The sequence below is a fragment of the Callithrix jacchus genome, chromosome 16 (genome assembly GCF_049354715.1).
Source record: "Callithrix jacchus isolate 240 chromosome 16, calJac240_pri, whole genome shotgun sequence".
In the NCBI taxonomy this organism is placed as follows: Eukaryota; Metazoa; Chordata; class Mammalia; order Primates; family Cebidae; genus Callithrix; species Callithrix jacchus.
In genome coordinates this window covers 71,958,747-71,970,990 of record NC_133517.1, presented here as the reverse complement: position 1 = coordinate 71,970,990, position 12,244 = coordinate 71,958,747, and the positions used below count along the sequence as shown (strand labels likewise).

The 12,244-nt window shown below is 49.5% G+C and overlaps 1 long non-coding RNA gene across 1 annotated transcript in view; it reads left to right on the top strand.

Moving 5' to 3' along the window:
* Positions 1-7,812, top strand: part of LOC108588708 (uncharacterized) — a 37,312-nt gene extending 29,500 nt beyond the window's left edge. The window contains exon 5 of the long non-coding RNA XR_013528108.1: positions 7,691-7,812. This is a non-coding gene — a long non-coding RNA (uncharacterized LOC108588708). The remainder of the gene's footprint in view (positions 1-7,690) is intronic.
* The last annotated feature ends 4,432 nt before the right edge of the window (positions 7,813-12,244 follow it).

Genomic DNA, 12,244 nt, shown 5'->3' with positions numbered 1-12,244 from the left:
TCTCCTGCCTCAGCCTCCTGAGAAGCTGGGATTACAGGCACATGCCACCATTCCCAGCTAATCTTTTTGTTTTTTTAGTAGAGACAGGGTTTCACCATGTTGACCAGGATGGTCTTGATCTCTTGACCTTGTGATCCACCTGCCTCGGCCTCCCAAAGTGCTGGGATTATAGGCGTAAGCCACTGCGCCCGGCACCCTTCCTCATTTAACAAGGAAAGTGAGTGGGGTCCAGGGGCCTCCCTGGGCTCAAATGCAGCCAATGCAGAGACTGAAGTCAGCAGGTCAGCGAAGAGGAGAGAAAGCAGCGCTCACACAGTGAAAGGCTCAGATCTTGTCTGGAAAAATAAAATCCCGGTGTGGCACATACACCAAACCACCTTGAACACCCAGATGACTTTGTTCCTGGTGTTTCTCTTGGCTTTTTACCTCTGTGAGAGATGGAGCAACCCTTGTTAGGGATTTTCTAGCTTCAAATAAAAGAGAATCCACCAGACTCCCTGTGCAACTGCGACCAGGCTCCGCCACTTGCTAGCAGCGTGACTGGCTCAAGGTCACCTCACCTCTCAGGACTAGTTCCTAAGTTCAGGGGTCCTTGGGAGGTGTTTAGCCAAAGCCAGGGAGGGGTAGCACATCCAATGAAGGACAGCTATTATCATGTTAATTATAGAATAATTAGGCCTTCCTGCATGCCAGGTATTGTCTGAAGGCCTTCAGAGGCACAGAGTGACTGAGTAACGTGCTATGCTCACACAACTAGTTAGTGGCAGAGTCATGATTCAAACATAGGCAGACTAGAATTCTTTTTTTTTTGAGACGGAGTCTTGCACTATGGGCTGGAGTGCAGAGGCGTGATCTTGGCTCACTGCAACCTCCGCCTCCCGGGTTCAAGCGATTCTCCTGCCTCAGCCCCCCAAGTAGCTGGGATTACAGGCGCCCACCACCACGCCTGGCTGATATTTTGTATTTTTAGTAGAGACGGGGTTTCATCATGTTGGTCTTGAAGGTCACAAGGTCAGGCTGGTCTTGAACTCCTGACCTTGTGATCCACCTGCCTCGGCCTCCCAAAGTGCTGGGATGACAGACACGAGCCACTGTGATCCACCAGCAGACTAGATTTCTTACTCTGAAGTGCTCCCGGAGCTGTTAACGCTACTTCCATCCTTTCCTTCTCTCCCTGTCTGCCTCTTGGTTCCTACGTGAACACAGACATTGGTCCACAGGAGGTGGTAGGGGAAAGACTGAGACTCCAGCCAATGAGGAGTGAGGAGAAGGATCTGCGAGGGGGGTTGCAGTTGCTGAACACCTGTTTGGGGCCAGACGCGATGCTGGTGTTCCAGGGCTGCTGTCTCCTTCCCTCCCTTAGACCCCATCCTTTATCTAAGCCCAAATAGAGGCTGGGCTTTAGGGGATGGAAGGAGACGGCAGTCCTGGAGCACCAGTCTTTAGATAAAGCGTTTGGATAAAGTTCAGACCTTTCTTTCATCTTACGGAAGAGCCAAGTGAGGCTCCCTAAATCAAGGATCTCTAGATTCGGAGCTGCTGTGAGGCAGAGCCAGGAAGCTGCTCTAAGGGGCTGTGCAGGGCTGGGCACTGCCGGAGGTGGGCTCTGGCCTGCCGTTCTCTGCCTCCTTCTTCCCACCTGAGAAGCCTTCACCCAGCTGTGGCTGAACACTCCAGGGAAGGAAAGAGAGCAGATGATGTGGTGGCTCACGCCTGTAATCCCAGCACTTTCAGAGGCTGAGGTGGGTGGATCACCTGAGGTCAGAAGTTTGAGACCAGCCAGACCAACATAGAGAAACCCTGTCTCTACTAAAAATACAAAAAAAAGCCAGGTGTGGTGGCACATGCCTGTACCCCCAGCTAAGGGCAGGAGGCTGAGGCAGGAGAATCACTGGAACTCTGGAGGTGGAGGTTGCAGTGAGCTGAGGTCACACCATTGCACTCCAGCCTGGAGAGCAAGAGTGAAACTCCATCTCAAAAAAAAAAAAAAAAAAGTGGCTCATGCCTGTAATCCGAGCACTTTGGGAGGTTGTGGAGAGTGGATCATGAGGTCAGGAGATCAAGACCATCCTGGCTAACACGATGAAACCCTGTCTCTAAAAAAAAAAAAGAGGAAGAAGAAGAAAAAAGAAAGAAAGAGAGCAGACGGGGATTGGGGGTGAGACGGCAGATCGGGCAGTACTATGCAGGTCAGCCTCCCCTCAGGGATTGCTCCCGTCTGCTGCTGCTGGCATGGGAGGCAGTGCTTCCTCTCTCTCTTTCTCTCTCTGTCTCTCTCTCTCTTTCCTTCCCTCCCTTCCTCCCTCCTTTCCTTCCTCCCTTTCTTCCTTCTCTCCTTCCTTTTTTCCTTCCTTCCTCCCTTCTTCCCTCCCACCTTTCTCTCTTCCTCTCTTCGTTTCCCTTCCTTCCTTTCTTCCTTCCTTCTTGCCTGCCTGCCTACCTTCTAGTCTTCCGGCCTTCCTCCTACCCTCCTTCCCTTCCTTCTTCACAACAAAGGATGCCCGAGGATGCACTGGTAAATGGAAGCAGACATGGCCGATACTCTGACAGCGCTTGTAGCGTGCCTAGGGGGTGTCAGGCACTAAGTAAATAATTGCACAAAGAATTTTCTTATGGTCAGTGATGCAAAGGCAATCACTAGGAGCAGGAGTAAGAGTGGTCCAGCTAGTTTAGCGTGGGGGCTCAGGGAGGCAGCACTGCAGCTGAAACCAGAAGGAGAAGTGGGAACTGGGGAGAAGCAGAGGGGTGGGGGTGAGGAAGAGGCCCCTGGAAGAGGACTCTGCCTGTACAGAGGCCCTGAAGCAGAAAGTGCTTGCCGCTGTTACACAGATAAGAAGGCGTGGCTGGAGCATGGTGAGATGAGGTTAGAGCAGGCAAGGTCAGGTGCGGCAGCTGACCGGAGTTTGGATTTTATTCTATTTGATGAGGATGTGGCATGTTTTGGGATGTCACATTTGGCCGCTCCACTGAGCCATACCATTTCCTTCCCTGAGGTCCAACCAGCCGAGTGCACTTGATGGGTCTGTTTTCTGTGCACACCGAGGGTGCCCTGGCTTAGAGACATGTTTGTGTCTGACGAGAGGTGTTCAGAATCCATTCGCCAAGCACCCCTGGGTGCTGGGCAGAGGCCCTCCGCTCTTTCTCTCTCTGTGTGCCTCAGACAAGGTGGAGCTCTGCCCTCCTGGCTCCGGAAAGACACCTCATACTCCCCAACCCTTGTCTGTGCCTCTACCTGGGAACCGCCCCCTTCGATAGCCTTCTGTTCCGCCGTTACTCACACGGATTCCTGTGCCAGCAGAGCGACAATGGGTCACAATCCACCTAGCGTTTTCCGGGAGGACCTGGCAGCGGGGCTCTGAGTCACACAAAGGTCAGTTCCACAGCAGGCTTGGCTCTTCCTACCCTGCGCAGGCCTCTCCTGGGAAGTGCACTCAGACCCCACCCCACTTCCTGCTCTCTTCGGGGAAGAGAGGCCAGAGCACATGGGGACTAACAGGGTTTAAAGCTCTGGCTCTGTGGGGGTCACGGTAGCTCACCCCTGTAATCCCAGCACTTTGGGAGGCCAAGGTGGGCGGATAACATGGTCAAGAGATCAAGACCATCCTGGCCAACATGCTGAAACCCTGTCTACTAAAAATACAAAACTTAGCTGGGTGTGGTGGCAGGCGCCTGTAGTCCCAGCTACTTGGGAGGCTGAGGCAGAAGAATCGCTTGAACCCAAGAGGTGGAAGTTGCAGTGAGCTGAGATTGTGCCACTGCACTCCAGCCTGGCAACAGAGTGAGACTCCATCTCAAACAAACAAACAAACAAACAAACAAACAAAAGCTCTGGCTGTGCAGTCAGACGGATGTGCCCCTTTCCAGCGGCTGCGTGGCCTTGGCCATGTTACTCACAGCGCTGACTCCTCAGGACACAGGGAGCAAGGAGTACACCTCACAGGGCTCTGTGAGGCCTGAGTGCCTGCCAAGGGCCTGTCACATGGAGGGAGCTCAGAAAATGCAGATGGGACAATGACACCAGTGACAATGAGGATGCCGACGATGAGGATGCTGATGATGAAGGCGTTTGGCGCAGGGCTCTGCAGAAGTGGGAGGTGACCAGATGGCCCAGGAGCCTCTGGGAATGTTCTCAATGCCTGCCTCTGACTGGCTACTGCCCCAGTTCAGGGGACTGTTCTGTGGAGAGTGACAGGCCTGCAGGACAGGGGCCTTGCCAGGGACGGATCCCACCTAAGGAATGTGAAACAGCCAGGGAAATGGACCCTCTCAGGGGAGGTCCATTTTTTTTTATCAGTTCCAGTAAAAACAACTATCAAAAACTTACGACGTCAGGGCAGATACTGTGGCTAATGCCTGTAATCCCACCACTTTGGGAGGCCGAAGAGGAAGATCACCTGAGGTCAGGAGACCAGCCTGACCAACATGGTGAAACCCTGTCTCCACTAAAAATGCAAGAATTAGTCAGGCATGGTGGTGCTTGCCTGTAATCCCAGCTACTTGGGAGGCTGAGGCACAAGAATCACTCGAACCTGGGAGGCAAAGGTTGTGGTGAGCCGAGATTGCACCACTGCACTCCAGCCTGGGAGACAGAGTGAGACTCTGTCTCAAAAAATAAATAAGTAAATAAAACAGTACATCCATTTTCCCATTTCATCACGAGGATGGCTCTGCAACAAGCCCATTTTACAGAAGAGGAAACAGAGGCTTAGAATGAAGGATTTGCACCTGTGGCTGAACTTGAGCTTAATCTTTTCCAGCTATTCCTACTCAACCGCGAAATTGAGCTCTTATTATTATTATTTGAGATAAAGTCTTGCTCTGCTGCCCAGGTTGGAGTGCAGTGGTGTGACCTCAGCTCACTGTAACCTCTGCCTCCTAGGTTCACAGGATTCTCCTGCCTCAGCCTCTCAAGTAGCTGGGACGATAGGTGTGCGCCTCCACACCTGGCTAATTTTTGTATTTTTGGTAGAGACGGGGTTCAGTATGTTAGCCAGGCTCAAACTCCTGACCCCAAGTGACTTGCCTGCCTCAGCCTCCCAAAGTGCTGGATTACAGGCATAAGCCACTGCACCTGGCCAAGTGCTAACTTAAATCTCAATGAAATAACAGGAAAAACATCCTCATATTCACTGGGACTCTCCCTATAAAATCTTAGTAAACCTTAAACGATCGTGCCCCTGGGCATTAATTAGGCTGTCCCCTCTTCTGGAATTCCCTTCCAAGCCGGGAACATTCTACTTAGCCTTCAAGATTTTCTTTTCTTTTTTTTTTTTTGAGGCGGAGTTTCGCTCTTGTTACCCAGGCTGGAGTGCAGTGGCGCCATCTCGGCTCACTGCAACCTCTGCTTCCTGGGTTCAGGCAATTCTCCTGCCTCAGCCTCCTGAGTAGCTGGGATTACAGGCATGCGCCACCATGCCCAGCTAATTTTTTGTATTTTTAGTAGAGACGGGGTTTCACCATGTTGACCAGGATGGTCTCGATCTGTTGACCTCGTGATCCACCTGCCTCGGCCTCCCAAAGTGCTAGGATTACAGGCTTTAGCCACCACGCCCGGCCCAGCCTTCAAGATTTTCTGTAGGTGTCCTTCCTCCCCAAAGAGGCCGAACGAAGTAACCTTTGGAAGAAGCAGCCAATGGAACTGTCTGAACATGGAAACTCTCTTTCCCAACTTATAAAAGATGGTGGAAGGTCTTGGAGCTTCTTGGGGTCCACAGCTCTGTCCCCAGCTACCCATCTCATCACTGCACATGTCTTAAAGGCAGAGACTGCTGTTTGCATCTCTGTCCTTGATCCTGGTGCCTGGCACATAGTAGGCTCACAAGAAATGTTTGTTGAATGAATCCCTGGATGGGTGGGTAGAAGAGGACCAGCGTCGTAGCTCTGTTCCTGGCTCCCTCAGCCCTACCGGCTTTTCCCAAAGCACAGAGGACAGTGCCCGTGTAAGTGGAGAAAGCAAGTGCACGCATTGTGTAAAAGCCAGTTTATCAAAGAGCCCCCCGGAGTCTGAGAGAAGCGCCCGTGGACAGAGCAGTGGAAAGCCTCCATTCACATGCAGGGGACATCTCTCTCTCGATGTGGGGTTTTCACGCCCTCTATCTTTTCTACTCGCTATAGCAACCCAGTGAAGGGGGCAGGCTGAGTGTTTGATACCCATTTTACAGATGAGGAAACCAAGACCCCGAGAGACTGCACAAGGTTTGTGCAGTCACAAAACTAAAGGCTGGTAAAACCAAGGGTCCCACACAAGTATTACAATTAATATAATTGTGCAAGTCATACTAATTAATTATTTCTTTTTCTTTCTTTCTTTTTTTTTTTTGAGATAAAAAAAAAGTTGCCCGGGCTGGAGTGCAGTGGCACAATCTTGGCTCACTGTAATTGCCTTCTCCTGGGGTCCAGCTACTGTGAAGCCTCCCGAGTAGCTGGGATCACAGGCGTGCTCTACTACACCCAGCAAATTTTTGCATTTTTAGTGGAGACGGGGGTTTCATCATGTTGGCCAGGCTGGTCCTGAACTCCTGACCTCATGATCTGCCTGCCTCAGCCTCCCAGAGTGTTAGGATTACAACCAGCGTATCACAACTCTTTAATTATGTTCTTTTTGTATGTTCTTTTAATATTTTATTGTAAAATAGCTTAAGTATATATATGTATATATGTTTGTACACACTCATATATACACATACATATAAAAACTCTTTTTTTTTTTGAGACGGAGTTTTGCTTTTGTTGCCCAGGCTGGAGTATAATGTCGCAAACTTGACTTACCGCAACCTCCCCCTCCTGAGTTCAAGCGATTCTCCTGCCTCAGCCTCCTGAGTAATTGGGATTACAGGCATGTAACACCATGCCCAGCTAATTTTGTATTTTTAGTAGAGACATAGTTTCTCTATGTTGGTCAGGTTGGTCTTGAACTACTGACCTCAGGTGATCAACCCATCTCGGCCTCCCAAAGTGCTGGGATTACAGGCGTGAGCCACTGCCCTATGTGGTCTTGAGCTTCTGAGCTCAAGCGATCCAGCTACCTGTCTCCCAAGGTACTGGGATTATAGGTCTGAGGCAGCCTGAAAACCAATTTTTAACAGTTGTAATATGTCCATCTAATCTCTCTACTTTTGAAAAAGAAATACAAATTAGAGCTTCAGCCACATTCCCATCACCTCTCCTGTCATATTTGTCTTTTTTTTTTTACTACAGAGTCTTTATCTGTAAGCAATTTATACCAATGTTTTATGTGTTTTGCAATTTACATCAATGATGTTGTTGTTTCTTGCTTTTTTCACAGAAGATGTTTTTGTGAATTATTCAAGTTGAAGTGTGAGGACTTGGTTCATTCATTCTAACCAACATAAATACTCCTGTCATCTAACTAGAGTTTCCTTGTCTACCCCTGTCAGAGGCACTGTTGCTTCCATTTACTCTTCACAATCGGGCTGCAGTGAACACCCTTGTACATACCTTCTCTTGTCCAGGAGGGTTAGTGTCTCCAAGGTTTGCAGGCTCCTTGAGAACAGGGATGACAGCCCTCTGCTATCCAGGCCCATTCAGACATGAGCACATAGCAGGTTCTTGATATTTGGTTGTTTATTTGGTGAATAATTGAACTCAATTTGGAACTACCTGGAAAAACAGGTAGGGCAAAGTTTGCTGACTTCCTACTCACTATCCATTCTCCTTTCTTTGCTAACAGATCATGCCAGCCCCAGGGATGGATCACTATTGGCCTAAAGCAGTCATGATCATCCTTCTGGTCTTCCCAGCACCCCCTGTAGCTAGGAGTGGTCATGTGACCCAGCATGGGCCAATGAAAGGTAAGGGATATATGGTGGGGGATTTCTGGGAAATTTTGCCCTCCTGATAAGAGGGAATTCTGGGACCGGGTCACCTGAGGTCGGGAGTTGGAGACCAGCCTGACCAACATGGAGAAACCCCATCTCTACTAAAACTACAAAATTAGCCGGGCATGGTTGCGCATGCCTGTAATCCCAACACCTCGGGAGGCCGAGGAAGGAGAATCACTTGAACCCGGGAGGCGGACATTTTGGTGAGCCGAGTTTGCGCCATTGCACTCTAGCCTGGGCAACAAGAGTGAAACTCCATCTCAAAAAGGAAAAAAAAAGGGAACTCTGATAGATTCCCCGAAGGTGGCCACAGAGCTATCTCCTACCCCTGAATACACCCTTCTTTGCAATGTGACTTTGCCATTTCTCCATCAAGAGAAAGAGTTTATTTCTCATCCCTTAAATTTGGGCTGGCCTTGTGATTTGCTTTGACCAACAAAATAAATGTGGTGGAGGTGACTTTGTGGGACTTCTAAGCCTAGGTCTCCAGAAACTTTGAAACCAACACTTGCTCTTTTGCTCCCCCACGACCACCGTGCAAAGAAGCCTCGGCTAGTGTCCTGGAATTCGGGCTGGCAAACTTCTTGTAAAGAGCCAGCTATGGTGGCTCTCCAGAGCCTTGGTCTTGTAGGCCACATGATCTCTGTCACAGCTACTGTGCTAGCAGAAAGGCAAACATAGAAAACATGGAAAGGAATGAGCATGGTTGTGTTCCAGTAAAACTTTATTGACAAAATCAGGTGGTGGGCCATAATTGGCTAAGCCCTGTCTTAGAGAGCAGTGGAGGGATATAGTTTCATATGGCTGCTGCAACCAACTACCACAAACTTAGTGGCTTAAAACAACATCAATCAGGCTGGGCGCAGTGGCTCACTCCTGTAATCCCAGCACTTTGGGAGGCCGAGGCGGGTGGATCACGAAGTCAAGAGATGGAGACCATCCTGGTCAACGAGGTGAAACCCCGTCTGTACTAAAAATACAAAAATTAGCTGGGCATGGTGGCGCGTGCCTGTAGTCCCAGCTACTCGGGAGGCTGAGGCAGGAGAATTGCTTGAACCCAGAAGGCGAAGGTTGCGGTGAGCCGAGATCATGCCATTGTACTCCAGTTTGGGTAACAAGAGCGAAATTCCATCTCAAAAAAAAGAGTACAAGAACTGGTGGGGCACGGTGGCTCACTCCTGTAATCCCAGCACTTTGGGAAGCTGAGGCAGGCAGATCACCTGACGTCAGGAGCTCGAGACCAGCCTGACTAACATGGAGAAACCCCGACTCTACTAAAAATACAAAATTACCTGAGTGTAATGGTGCATGCCTGTCATCCCAGCTACTCAGGATGCTGAGACAGGAGAATCGCTTGAACCTGGAAGGTGGAGGTCTCGGTGAGCCCGGATCGTGCCATTGTACTCCAGCCTGGGCAACAAGAGTGAAGCTCCGTCTCAAAACAAACAAACAAACAAACAAACAAGAGTAAAAGAACTGCCAGCTGATCCCACCCCAAAATGCTGACTCTTAGACCTGTGAGCTAATAAGGACTGCTGTTCGAAGCCTCTAAACTTGGCCATGGTAGTTTGTGCAACAATAGGTAATAGATATAGGAACAGACACCAACAGCACCACCATTTTGTGCTCTTTTCTCCTTTTTCTGCCTTGAGAGTGGAGGCGATATGTGGAGCAGCAGCAGCCATCTTGCAACCTTGAGGGAAAGACCCACAGAATCGTGGGATGATTGGCTCTGTCATCACTCTGCTATCAAAAAAGCAAGAACTGTTCTTCTGTTTTGAATTTCTTTTAATGTGAAAAAATAAACCCCTATTTATTATAATACTGTAATTTCAGTTACCTGTAAACTAAAGAATTTCTAATGAATACGTGGCAGGTCGCCAGGCCTCTGAGGTAGCTGGCAAAGGATCTTCAGTGGCTGAGAAGGAAGAAGGCAGAAACGATGTTTGATGCGGGAAATTTGTGACCTGGGTCCAAGCGGGTTCTGTTCCCTCTTCTGAACCTTGACATGCCTTCAGCACAAACATCCAAGCACATCCTTCCGGTGGAGAGAACTTGGAGTGGACTCGAGTGAAGAATGCCTGGAAAGGCACTTAAGTCCACCCTCACTGATCAGACTCTGAGCGCTTGTCCCTCTGCCATGTCTTCTGTGAAGGGAAGTGACTCACGGCAGTTATGAAACTCCAAGGCCAATGTGTATTTACATTTTTGCCCTCTCACTACCCTGAGCAGGAAGATTTCCAGCTTGAGCTAATTATCCCCAGGGAATCTCTGCTGGGAGGGAGGAATGGCTGAAGGAGGTGGGATTGCGCTCAAGGAAGAGTGAATAGGGCACAAAGATGAGGACCACGTGGGTGCTTCAAAAGGAAATATCCCACAGCTGGCCCGGGGCCAGCCTGGGTCCCCTTCCCGTGTTTCTTTCTCCTTTCTGGAAGGTTCCAATTCAATCTGTGGAGGGAGAACTCTCCTGCACTTCCCCTCAACCACACCCTACCCCCATGCCCCCAAATGTGCTGTTTCCTTTAATTTACAAAGGCTCTTTTTTTTTTTTTTTTCTGCGACAGAGTTTCACTCTGTTGCCCAGGCTGGAGTGCAGTGGTCTCAGCTCACAGCAACCTCTGTCTCCCGGGTTCAGATGATTCTCCTGCCTCAGCCCTCTGAGTAGCTGGGATTATAAACACGGGCCGCCACACACGGCTCGTTTTTGTATTTTTAGTAGAGATGGAGTATCACCATATTGGCCAGGCTGGTCTGGAACTCCTGACCTCAAGAGATCTGCCCGCCTCAGCCTCCCAAAGTACTGGGATTACAGGCATGAGCTACCACACAGAGCCTACAAAGCTCTTTTCTTCTCTGTTTTACAGGCAATATTCATGGCTAATATTGACTGACTTTACCATATGCCAGGTTTATGCTAAGAACCCTACTTGCAGCCGGGCGCAGTGGCTCATGCCTGTAATCCCAGTACTTTGGGAGGCTGAGGCGGGTGGATCACGAGGTCAAGAGATCGAGACCATCCTGGTCAACATGGTGAAACCCCGTCTCTACTAAAAATACAAAAAAAATTAGCTGGGCATGGTGGCGCATGCCTGTAATCCCAGCTACTCAGGAGGCTGAGGCAGGAGAATTGCCTGAACCCAGGAGGTGGAGGTTGCGGTGAGCCAAGATCTTGCCATTGTACTCCAGCCTGGGTAACAAGAGCGAAACTCCGTCTCAAAAAAAAAAAAAAGAACCCTACTTGCATTAGTTAAGAAAATCCTCATAGCAAGGCTGGGTGCGGTGGCTCACTCCTGTAATCCCAGCACGTTGGGAGGTGGAGGGGGGCAGACCACAAGGTCAGGAGATCCAGACCATCCTGGCTAACACAGTGAAACCCCATCTCTTAAAAAAAAATAAAACGTTCAGAGGGTCAAATATTAAGCTACTCAGAAAAAAATAAAATAAAATAAAACAAGAACATCCTCACAGCAAGCCTATAGGTCGGTTTTAAAAGGCTCATTTGGGCCGGGTGTAGTGGCTCACGCCTGTAATCCAAGCACTTTGGAGGCCAAGGCGGGCGGATCACCTGAGGTCAGGAGTTCAAGACTAGCCTGACCAACATGGTGAAACCCTATCTTTAAAAAAATAAAAAAATAAAAGGCTCATTTGACGGATAAGGAAACTGAGCCAGAGAGGTTAAGTGACTTGTCCAAGGTCACACAGCCTAGCCTGTAAGTAGGGCAGCCAAGATTACAATCCAGACATTTTGACTTCAGAGTGCAAACTCTTCACCGTCATCTCCCTGTCCCACCTGCGGAGGAGGAAGGTTCAGAAAGGTTAAGTGACTTGCCTGATGCTGCTGAGCCATGATTTGCACTTGGGCAGTCTGGCTGCAGGCCCCTCATGTTTGCTGTCCTCCTGTCACCTCTGCCATTCTCTGGCCCCTTCTAATAGCATTACCCGTTGCCTTCAGTGATTCGGACTTTCAGACTCCTGGTCTACTGTTCATTTCTCCACAGTTAGGAGAAATGAACAGTAGACCAGGAGTCTGAAAGTTCGAATCCTTGTTTTTTTTGAGATGGACTCTCACTCTGTCACCAGGCTGGAGTGTAGTGGTGTGATCTTGGCTCACTGCAACCTCGCCTCCCGGGTTCAAGTGATTCTTCTGCCTCAGTCTCCCGAGTAGCTGGTACTATAGGTATGCACCACCACACTCAGTTAATTTTTTTGTATTTTTGGTAGAGATGGGGTTTCACCGTGTTTGCCAGGATGGTCTCAAACACCTGACCTCCTGATCTGTGCACCTCAGCTTCCCAAAGTGCTGTGATTACAGGCATGAGCCACCACTGTGCTTGGCCCGGAATCCTTTATTTATCCAGTGACCTTGAACAAATCAATGTCCTCATCCGTGAATTGAGACTTGC